General features: G+C 31.5%; 1 protein-coding gene across 10 annotated transcripts in view; it reads left to right on the top strand.

Moving 5' to 3' along the window:
• MBD5 (methyl-CpG binding domain protein 5) overlaps positions 1 to 12,757 on the top strand; it is a 330,231-nt gene that overhangs the window by 143,698 nt on the left and 173,776 nt on the right. The window lies entirely within an intron of this gene.

Here is a 12,757-nt window from a genome sequence, read left to right on the forward strand (position 1 = left end):
AGCATTAAAAAGGTTTTACCTATAAAATAAAGACTAGAACAAAATGTAAACAGTTCCCTAAAAATAGAGATGATGCACTACCTTGACCTGTTTTCTCCCCTTTACATCCAGGTTTTTGTAGTTGTAAATTTGTCTATTTCCTCCAAGTCAAAGAATGTCTATTAAAGCTGAAAATAATAAAAGTGTAAGCAGAATTTAACAGTACAGAGAAAAATATTTTAAAATATTAACTGAAATATGATGAAGGAAAAAAAAGAGCAGGACAGAGTTATTGGAAATATGCCAATATCTTAATTGCTTATAGAAGTGAACTAACAGATCTTGAATAGAGAAAAGACAAATTTACATAAATTACAGAAGTTAATTTGTAAATACAAAATTGCATAAATTTATAATTATAAAAAGGTAACTAATGGAACAAAGATACCTACAGAGAAATTATACACGGAGAAAAACGAGATAACAACTAATAATAAAATATTTTCTTTTTTAAAATAATCAAGAAAACAAGTTAAAATAAAAGAACAAAAACAATTCTATTTATCAGATGCCCACTGTCACAGTTATCATTTAATATTGTACTGAAGGGAATCAGACAAGAGAAAAATTAATGTAAATGGGCTTTTAGCTCATGTTGGTTTTTTAGAAAGTGGATTTCCAGCTAAATCACAGAGCAAATACTATTCTCTAATATATGTAAGAAGCACAACTAAATTTCTTTTAAAATGTTGAAAACTAAACAAGATTAAAAATTAAGTCAGATAAAGGCAAACAAATATTAAATGTCAGACCAGAGGAATCGGTCCACATAAACATCAAATGAGATGAACAAAGTCATTTTTTTTAATGCCAAGAGTGCAGTTCACAATGAGATACAGCAGTTATGAACATCTACAAAGCAGATAATGTGGCATCAGCACTTACAATGCAAAAAATGCATGTACAGGGGAAAATAGTCAAAAACACTAGACTTGGAAAGTTTATTAATTCTCCTTTCAGTCTAAAACAGATCAAGCAGGCATGGGGGTGAGAGAAGAATAAGGAAATGTTGAAAGCATTTGAACACACCATGAACACTGCAAAGATATCCAGTGTCATGAGAAAAAGCCAAGAGAAAAATAATAGAACTTTAAAAGAAATTTTAAAAGATGAAGTTAAAAGCCCATGTGCAGATCATATGATTGTGTTCCTGGAACTGCCATCCAGTGGATTTTAGTTAATCAACTGAGTGACTACTACAAAGAACAAGAAAATTCACTAAGATATTGTGGGACAAGAGCCATATGGGCAACTTCCATGTTTAACAAAATGACTTTAAATTAAGCCCTAGTGCCATATTGTACCTATACATGGTGTTTGGGTATGTGCCATAAGCCTAAAATATGCTGTTAATTTCCTATGGCTGCTGTAACAAATTACCAAAAACTTGGTGGCTTAATGCAACAGATATTTATTCTCTCCCAGTTCCAGATACCAGAAGTCTGAGATCAGTGTCACTGAGCCAAAATCAAAATCAAGGTCTGTTCTCCCTCTAAATGTTCTATGGGAAGAATCCTTTCCTCACCTCTTCCAGCTTCTAGTAGCTGCAAGCACTCCTTGGCTTATGGTCATGCCACTCCTTCAGTCTCAGGGTATGGAGCCACATAACCTCCCCTTCTGTGTGTGTCTACTTTTCTTTATAAGGACCCTTGTGATTTCATTTAGGACTCAACTGGGTAATCCAGAGTAGTGTCCCCATTTCAAAAGCCTTGACCTAATTACATCTGGAAAGACCTTTCTTCCTTATAAGGTAACATTTACATTTTATAGGAATTAGGACATGGTATCTTCAGATGGCCATCATTTAGTCTATGTATGTAGTGAATTAACTTCCTCTGCATGTAAAATGGTATTAGCTATATACTCTTCTTGGGAGATTAGGAAAGTACTAAAAGAGTCACATAGCATTTTTGTAGAATTTAATTCTGTCACAGAACCCTAGTTGAAAAGGCTATATTGATGTATGAAATGACAGAATGGACAGGGTTATAAACTCCAGCAATAGACTTATAAGTTGAAATTGAGGATGGCATCTCATATCAGTGGGAAAAAATGTACCATTTAGTACATGTTGGGACAACTGGTTAGCGATCTGGAAAGGAAAGTTGAATCCACACTTCACACCATACAGCAAGATATACTCTAAATGGATCAAATATTCAAATGTAAAATATGAAGCCACAGAGGTACTCAGAAAACATGAGAGGTTTTTTCTTATGACTTTAGAGTAGAAAAACCCTTCAAAACAAAATCTTGAAGCCATAAAATAAAATGATTCATAAATTTGACCACATTTTTTAACACACACATACGTATAAGCAAAATCAAAAGACAAACTACAAACATTGAAAGTTTGCAATTCCTATTCAAGTGGCTAAATTTTTTAAATATACTTAAAAAATACAAAATAAGTTAAAAGACTAACATTGCTGTCCGAAAAATGACAAAGTACATGAAAGAATGTTAACAATGAAGAAATACAAATGGCTTTTACTCATATGGAAATTTTAACCTCATACCTGATAAAAGAAAAGCAGGTTTAAGCCACAGTGAAATACTACTACTCAGCTATTGGAATTTACAAATTTCTCAAAATTGGATTTAATAAGCTTGGTGAGAATGGAGGCATTCTTTTATGTTCCTGGTAGAATATAAATGGACACAAACCATATGGAGAGTAATTGGCAGTATCTGTCAAAATTAGAAAAACACGTTTTCTATTGACCTAGTTAATTATTTTTTGGAATTTATCCACTGATATAGTCCTTTATGAGATAGATACAAAGTTATTCTTAGCAATATTTAAAAGCAAATGTTGGAGAAACTTAAATGTGTATCTAAATGGGTCAAATTTAACTGTATGATATCCAGAATAGAATACTGTTCAGCTGTTATAAACCAACCAAGAACCTTGTTATTTCTAATAAAAATCTTCATGGTCTATTCATTTTTTTCTAATTACAATTAAAATTAAAATATTACAAATGCAGAGCAGTATATATAGGATGCCACCTTTGTGGTTCAAAGATAATGGAGAAAAGAATGTTCATTTATATATGCTTACTTATGCAGAAAAATCACTGCAAGGAAACACAAGGAAATAGTAACAGTGATGACATTATCTCATGGGGAGGGAATAGAAATTGGATACATGGAGAACAGGAGTGGGAGGTAAATTTTACAATAAAATATTTTAAGCTTTTAAAGTGTTTTAAAATTAATGTATATCTTAGCTATTTGAATTAAGTGAATAAATTTTTGTTCTTTTTTTCTTCAAGTATTTATTGAGGGCCTACTTTGTTCCAGGCACTGTTTTAGGTGCTTAGGATCAGTGAACAAAACAAAAAAAATTCCCAATCCTTATGGAGCTTACGTTTTAGTGGTAGGAGACAGACATTAAAAAATAATCATAATAAATAGGTAATGTATGTGAGAAGATAATAAGTGCTATAAAAAAAACATAAAAGAGGGTAAGTCGAATTAGGAGGAGGTGTTGCAATATTACATAGGATTAGCAGGATAAGTCTTATCAAGAAAGAGCAAATTTAAGCAAAGACTTAAAAGAAGCAAGGCAGTTAGTCATGTGGCTATCTGAGGAAAGAATGTTCCCAGGTAGGGAGAACAACCAGTTTGAACTCATTGGGGAGGAACATGAGTCAGTTGTTGTAAATAAAAGGGTTAGAGGCCAGTGTGTCTTGAGCAGAGCAAGAGGGACAGTGGTAGGATATGGGGTCAGAAAAGTAATGATATCCATTGGACTTTGTTTATGTCTTAGGAGAGAAATAATATGATCTGACAAATTTTGAAAAGCTTACTCTGATTGGTTTTGCCAATTATAATTACATATAGGCTAATGGAGAGTGGCAGTGCAAGTGATGAGAAGTCATTGGAGTTGGATATAATTTGAAATTGTCAGTTGGATTTCATATAGACTAGATTGGGAGTATGAGGGAGAAGACTAGAGGAACAGGTGTGAAAATATTATCTAAGAAAATGAGAGATTGAATAAACTAGGGGATCATACTATGGTTCGCTGGGAGCATTAAGAGCCCACTTGAGTTCTTCATGAATTTACAAGTGAGTCCAGTCAGTATGGTTATGGGTTTTTCTCCAGCCACATTGAACTGCACGACATAGGTCTCATCTGGTCTATAGAAGTACCTCTCTATGGTATTATGGAAAGATGCCCTTGTTAAATAAAAAAGGTGAGTTATAGGACATTGTACATAGAATGTTCTCATTTTAATAATTTTACAAGTAATACATATATGGTTATTTATGTTTATATAAAACTTAGATACATTTCCCCAAGGTTTAGCGGAGCATGTTTTTATATGCTCAGTATAGACAATAAAGCTACTAGCATCAAATGATCCTTAGTAAACCACGCCTGTTATTTTTACTACATTAGCAGGTGGCAAATATAAGATAGATCTCAATTTAAAAATTGAGGTGACAGACAGGTAGTGACCATTTTAAAGACAGGAATGCATTTCAGAGTGCTTACTTGTTTACTCTTTTACTTTAGATTTTGCAGTTTTAAAAATGAACATGGTACTTGTTTTGAACTTAAGTAAGAATTCTATGAAACTATGAAACAAATTCTTAAAAGTATCAGAAGAGTTAGATGGATTATCAGCCAGATTGAACATCCAGTGAGTACAGCTGGTAAGAGAACATTAAAAAAGGGGGATGAAAAAACGTTGAAAATGAAAAGAGGGAAATAGCAAAGGCTGGATTAAACTTACATAAAAGATGTAAATAATAACCCACAATCAATAGTAAAGAGGGAATGTGGGCTACATTTAGAAGCAATGCAAGGCATGATATTGGAGATAATCGTTAGACACTGAAGGTATACACCACAGCCATCTGGTAGAGTATCTTCACTTGACCCACTATCTGAGTTCTTTTCTGAATTCTCTGTGTGGGCTGGTTCTAGGAAATATACACAAATCCAGAAACAACTCAACAATGAGACCCTTTTACTAGTGGGTACTAAGTTACTACCTGTATTTAATGAGAGTCAGTATGTAGTGTTCTCCATAGATTTCAGTTATTGAACTCTTCATTTCTTCCAGTTGGAATAAGTGACTAGAAACAATTTTGTGTTTTGCTATATATCTAATTTTGGCTTTACATTTTTTAGCTGTCAGTTGATTCTTTTTTTTTAAGTTGCCTATAAACATCACTTGACTGTTACAGTTATTTTTATAGACTCTTTGCCTGTTTGTCAGTTATATGGACTCTTAATTCCCCAGCTTTTCTCTTTAATTACTAATTTTTCTTAGAAACTTTAAATGAAAACTTTTAATAGCAAAGAAAATATTTTCATGAAGTATAAAGTTAATAGAAATAGTGTCACCAGGTGCCTCTGTTCTATAAGTAAAAGAATTTATTTGAAGCAAATTAAATTTTAATTGTCTCCAGTAATGTTTCTGCATGGGGTTTATTAAACATATTTTTATATTTCATATAAAAACTTCCAAATGTAGTTTTTAACCTTTATTATTACTTTTATCTTTTCATTGATATTGGTATACTATATTGTACCTTCATTTGATTTTTTCCAGGAATACAGAAGGTTTTTTTCCTTCCAGTTTTATTGAGATAAAATTAACATATAGCACTGTGTAAGTTTAAGGTATACAGCATAATGATTTCACTTACATATATCATTAAATGATTACCACAATAAGTTCAGTGAACATCTATCATCTCATATAGATACAAATTAAAAGAAAAAGAAAAAAAAATTTTTTTTCCTTGTGATGAGAAAGAACTCTTAGGATTCACTTTCCTAACAGCTTTGATATATAACATACAGCAGTGTTAATCATATTAATCATGTTGTACATTTCATCCCTAGTATTTATTTATCTTATAACTGGAAGTTTATACATTTTGACCACCTTCATCCAATTCCCCCATCCCTGCCCCTACCTATGGTAACCACAGATCTGATTTCTTTTTCTATGAGTTTGTTTTTTGAAGTATAATTGACCTACAACACTAGGTTACTTCCTGGTGCACAACATAGTGATTTGGTATTTCTAAACATTACAAAATTATCACAGTAAGTCTAGTTACCATCTGTCACCATACAAAGATATTTCATAGTTACTGACTATAATTCCCCACACTGTACATTTCATACCCGTGACTGATATATTTTGCAACTGGAAGTTTGCTTAATTTCACTCACCTATTTCTTCCCCCACCCCCACCCCCACCTCCCCTCTAGCAACTACCTGATTATTGTCTGTATCTATAACTTTGTTTCTGTTTTATTATGTTTGTTCACTTGTTTTTCAGATTTCACATATAAGTGAAATCATATGGTATTTGTCTTTAACTTATTTCACTTAACATAATACCCTCTTGGTCCATCCATGTTGCCAACAAATGGCAAAATTTCTTTTTTATGTCTTAGTAGTATTCCATTGCATCTATATACCACATCTTCATTATTCATTCGTCTATCAAAGGGCACTTAGGCTGCTTCTATATCTTGGCTATTGTGAATAATGCTGCAGTGAACATATAGTGCATATATCTTTTTGAATTAGTGTTTTTGTTTTCTTTGGGAAAATGTCCAGAAATGGAAATGCTGGATTATATGGTAGTTATAATTTTTTGAGATATCTCTATACTGTATTCCATAGTGAGAACACCAATTTACATAGCCACCAACAGTGCACAAGAGCTCCCTTTTTTCCATATTCTCTCCCACACTTATTATTTGTTTTCTTTTTGATAGTAGCCATTTTTATAGGTGTGAGGTGATATCTCATTGTGGTTTTGATTCACATTTCCCTGATGACTAGTGATGTTGAGCATCTTTTTATGACCCTGTTGGCTGCTGTATGTCTTGGAAAAAAAAAAGTCTATTCAGGTTTTCAGCCTATTCTTTAATAAGATTTTTTTTTTTTTTTTGCTGTTGAGTTATATGAGTTCATTGTACATTTTGAATATTAACCCCTTATCAAATATATTGTTTGCAAATATCTTCTCCCATTCTTTACAGCCTTTTAGTTTTATTGATAGCTTCCTTTGCTGTTCAAGAGCTTTTTACTTTGATGTAGTCCATTTGTGTTTCTTTTGTTTTCATTGCCTAAGGAGACGTATCCAAAAAACTATTGCTAAGACTGACATCAAAGAGCATATTGCCTATATTTTCTTCTAGGAGTTTTGTGGTTTCATGTTTTATGTTTAAGTCTTTAATCCCTTTTGAGTTTATTTGTATATGGTATAAGAAAGCAGTCCAGTTTAATCTTTATTCATATTGCTGTCCAATTTTTCCAACATTGTTTATTGAAGAGGCTGTCTTTTTCCCATTGTATATTCTTGCCTCCTTTGTCATAGACTAATTGATCATATGAGGGTGAATTCATTTGTTTGCTCTCTATTCTGTTCCATTTATACTGTTCAATTAATACTGTTTTTGTGCCAGTACCATACTGTTTTGATTACTGTAGCTTTTTCAGGGTTTTTGTTGGGTTTTTTTGGTTCTTTTTTTGGTGTAGTTTGAAGTCAGGAAGCTTGACACCTCCAGCTTTCTTCTTCTTCCTCAGGATTGTTTTGTCTACTCTAGAGTCTTATGTGTTTCCATACAAATTTTAGAATTATTTGTTCTAGTTCTTTAAAAAATGCAATAGACATTTTGATAAAGATTACAACGAACCAGTACTGTTCAATGAACCTTAAGTAGTAAGGTCATTTTAACAATATCAATCTTTCCAACCCATGAGCATGATATATCCTTCCATCATTTTGTGTCATCTTTCATCAGAATCTTACAGTTTTCTGAATACGAGTCTTTTACCTCCTTAGATCTATTCATAGGTTTTTATTCTTTTTGATGCAATTGTAAGCGGGATTGTTTTCTTAATTTCACTTTCTGATCGATAGTTCATTGTTACTGTATAGAAGTGCAACAGATTTCTGTATATTAATTTTGTATCCTGCAGCTTTACTGAATTCATTTGTTAGTTTTAATTGGATTTTGGTGGAGACTTTAGGGTTTTTTCTGTGAAGTATCATGTCATATGCAAACAGTAACTTTTTACTTCTTCCTTTCCAATTTGGATTTTTAATATTTATTTTTCTTGTCCCATTGCTATGGCTAGGACGTCCAATACTATGTTGAATAAAAGTGGCAAGAGTGGGCATCCTTGTCTCATTCCTGATCTTAGAGGAAAAGCTTTCAGCTTTTCACCATTGAGTATGATGTTGGCTGTCGATTTGTCATATATATCCTTTATTGTGTTTTATGTTCCCTCTATACCTGCTTTGTTGAGAGTTTATATCGTAAGTGGATGTTGGGTTATGACAAAAGCTATTTCTGCATCTAATCATGTGAGATGATCACATGATTTTTATTCTTTAGTTTGTTAATATGATTGCAATGACTGATTTATGATACTGAACCATGCTTATGTCCCTGGGATAAATCCCACTTGATCATGATGGTGTATGATCCTTTTAAATCTCTATTCATCCATGATGTTGGCCTGTTATTTTCTTTTTCTTTTTTTTTTTTTTTTTTTTGTGGTGTCTTTGTCTGGTTTTGGTATCAGGGCCTCATAGAATGAGTTTGGAAGTGTCATGAACACAGTCTTTTTATCATCTTCTAAAACTGATTATGTCAACATAATAGTCTATATAGCTCAATTTGCTACACATGATTGTGTATATATTATTATACATATTTTTGTGTTGTTTGAGATTTTGTTTCATATATTACTTGGTAATAAAAATATTTTTAAAAAATTACTACCTGTTGAAGGCATTAGTTGTTCATTGCTTTTCAGTTTCAGCTAAATTTCTAATGTGGATTTTATTTAAGAAGTATAATAAATACTATTTGATCATGGTATCTTTACATGTTATTTTAATAATTTTTTTCATTTCAGAAAAAAAGTAAAGCGATTAAAACAACTTATTTCCAGCTGTAAGCATTAGCCAATTTCTTCATCCTAAATAGGATCTATAGACTGATTTTCATACAAGTCAGTTGCTACCACTATGTTATCTTCACATATATTTACATTACCCATCATCCCTTTCTATCTCCAATGTTTAGAGTGTACTGCTTATGAAAGACTGCTGAATTATTTTTTCTAATACTTCTGTTATACCACATTATTTTACACATACTATTCAAGAGATAGCAGGTTTTATAAAATGATTAGGAAGCTCACATTCTACTAAATTACCTAGATCCAATTATATTTTATACTTTATATTATTAAATTTTTAAATAAGAAACTATGATCTTAAAAGGCCAAAACAACAAAAAAGTGTTGTGATTTACCACATAATAAATTGGGATCTGCTTGAATTTATCTCATGGCCACCTACTAGAATCTAGTAATCATTATTGTGTTATATTTCTAAAATGAGATTTAGTTATTATACTTACATTGCTCATTGTGGGTAAAATACATTAATAATAAAAATAATTTAGATAACTAAATAAACATTGATAATTTGGTAAGAATATTATCCTGTTACAATTTATTTTCTATGAATATTAAAGAAAGTGCATTGGTTTCCTGTTTTATATATTTATATATATATATATGTATATAAAGCTTTTTTATTCTTATAAATTTTCAGTAAATATATGTAAGTTTTCATGTATATGTATATGAAGATTATGCAGTTGTAACTTCAGTTAGACTTTCCCAATCCACTGGAGTAAATTGCTTTTTACTCACTGATGTGATCTGCCAGGGGAAGCAGATTTCAGCTGAGCTTAATACATGAATTATCAAGCCAATTTATGTATTCTAGTGAATAATAACTTCAGCTCAAGCCTCCTTGGAACATCAGTATGGGACCCAAATAAATGAACATAGATTTTGCTGGATTTTGCTGTCTCTTTCCTTGTTTCTTTTTCCCTCTATAATTCATTTTCTGCATGTTAAAACATAAGGTGGTTCAAATTCAGACAGATTCTAATATCTTCATTCTTTCATTCTTCTGGTTAAATCTTCATTTTTAAATTTACTCCAGTTTCCAAAAACCATTGTTCACAGTGATCCTATTGTAGTTTTTAGATTGGTTTCTAAATATTCTCTAACTTAATTTGGAATAAAAAGAATTTGGACTTTGAATTCAGAGAAAAGAAATTACCAGATTAACTCTTTATAACTATTTTCAGCATTTAATTAGAATTTTTAATTTTTGTTATGTCATTGAAGTAAGGAAAAACTACAGTCTAAACCAAAGTTAGTCTGTTATTTAATTATTTTCCTATGTTTCTTTACTTATCCATACTAATTATGTGTGTTTCATGTTTAGATTTTTTTGTGTTTAAATTTTTAAATGTGAAATATCTGAAGAACTTTATTGCTGGTTTGTTTTTGTTTTTGTTTTTGTTTTTGTTTTTGTCTTTAGCTACATCTTATAAGATCAATGTGGGTTATTAACAGTCACAAGGAGAAATATTTCCCTGGTATAATTCATCTTAGCGGTTTATTTTTAATACTTAAGAAATTGAAGATTCTCTTAAAAAATGAGTTCATTCTTTTTTATAGAAAAAGTTTTAATCACAGCTTTATTGAAATATAATTTATAAGCTATAAAGTTCACAATTTTAACTTGTACAATTCAGTGCTTTTTAGTATATTCACAATGTTGTGTATCCTTCACCACTTATTCTGGAATATTTTCATCACCCCAAAAAGAAATCCTGTACCCATTAATAGTTACTCTTCATTCCCCTTCATTCCCCTGGCAATCATTAATTTTCTTTTTGTCACTATGGATTGGCTATTCTGGACATCTCATATACATAGAATCACACAATATGTGGTATTTTGTGTCTGTCTCCTTTTACTTAGCATAATGCTTTCAAGTTTCATCCATGTTGTAACATGTGTCAGAATTTCATTCCTTATTATGGCCAAATAATACTCCACTGTATGAGTTACTACATTTTGTATACCTATTCATCAACTCATGATAGTTTATTCTTTTTGAATCAGTTATTTTTCTACAATGATAAGAAGCCTAAAATTATCGTTTATTTCTGGGCAGTCTTTGATGTATGTTTTAGGCATCAAAAACCTGTGGGGTTTTTGTTTTTTTTTTGGTATGTTTATTTCATAGTTGTGATGGATTTAAGCTTACCTTTCAAAACTCTAAGAAGTTCTTAATTCCAAAACACCTCTGGCTCCCAAAAGTTTTACATTAAAGTATTGTGTGTACTGTCTAGAAATTAAGAGAAAATGAGAGTTTGGTCATCTGTTGAGGAAATACTCAATTTATCTTTTTTTTCTAAGTAAATATTCACTAGACCCTTCATTTCTTATATCTCTAAGTAAAGGACATCATTATTGATAATAATTTTAAATATTTGTCTTACTTCCATTATCTAATTGCCCAGTGGAGTGTACCTTATTAATATCTCTCATTCACTCTCTCTCTTCTGTTTTCACCACCAGAAACTGAGTTCATTTTTATTCTAGATTATAATGTAGCAGCTTCTTTACATCTATGAGCAACATAATTTACATTTATTAAAGAAGTTATCAAAATGTACTTTAACAGTCTGTATACCTCTTGATCTTGCAGCCACCAGCCTGTAAGCTCCTTGAAAACAAAAAATGTCATTTTATCTTTGGCTTTTTTCTACAATAGCTAGCAAAGAATTTCCTCCTCATCTGTTTGCTCAAAGAATAATAAATGAATAAGTAGAGAGGATAAATATTACCACTTTTCCCCTATTCTTTGTACATTGTTTCTCAACATTTTTTAAATAGGTAAATGTTAAAATTTTCAAGAAGGATGTCATAAGTTACAAAAATGTTGGGAACTCATATTGTTAAAATTTGGATCACAGCACAAAGTTTATGAAGATTGCAAATCAAGGGGAATTGGACCTCGGTAGTGAACATTCAGAAAAATATCATTTCTAAATGTGATAAGTTACAAAAACATAAATATTTAGAAAACTGTTTGCAGCATAAAAATCCTATGAAGCCTGTAAATCTGCTTTCAAAATCAGCTGATTTTAATTTCCAAATAAGAAAATTTTACTCAAGGAAATTTTGCATATGCTCATCACCATATTCATTTCTTAAATTACCATATTCTGTTAAATACTGACTTTTATTAAAGTATTTGAGTCTTCTAAGGGTTCCTTTTGATTAGATAAATGCAACTTATAGATTTGATGACAGTCATCTTAAGGCAGATTTACAGGCTTCATAGGATTTTTATGCTCCTCATTAATTATATGTCACCAAATGTTTCTTTGTGCTTGCTTCTTTAACCAGCAATCTATGTGGCAGTAAATTTGAAAATGTAGGGCTGGTAGTTAAACAATTTAAACCTCTATAATAATCACAAACACCATGGTGTCAAGGAAGCCATCCAAGTGATCAGCTGCCTAAGTCTCAGGCCCCTGGGATAGTCATTCAGTCATATGTCTCAAGTGCTCTCAGATCATTCCATTGTAAGGGGAGGAAATACTTAAATAACTATGTGGTTAATTTTTTAAATTACAAATTTGAGCAGATGTTATTACTGCCTTTAACATTCTGAATTCCTTGGAAAATTCTGTGACTGTCTAGATCACACAAACTTTTTCTGTAAAAGGCCAGATAGTAAATATTTTAAGCTTCTCTGGCCGGCAGGTCCTCAACTGCTGTCTAGGTGTGAAAGCAGTCATAGGCAATACCTGAACAAGTGAGCATGACTCTGTGCC

This window comes from Camelus bactrianus, chromosome 5, assembly GCF_048773025.1.
Source record: "Camelus bactrianus isolate YW-2024 breed Bactrian camel chromosome 5, ASM4877302v1, whole genome shotgun sequence".
Lineage (NCBI taxonomy): Eukaryota > Metazoa > Chordata > Mammalia > Artiodactyla > Camelidae > Camelus > Camelus bactrianus.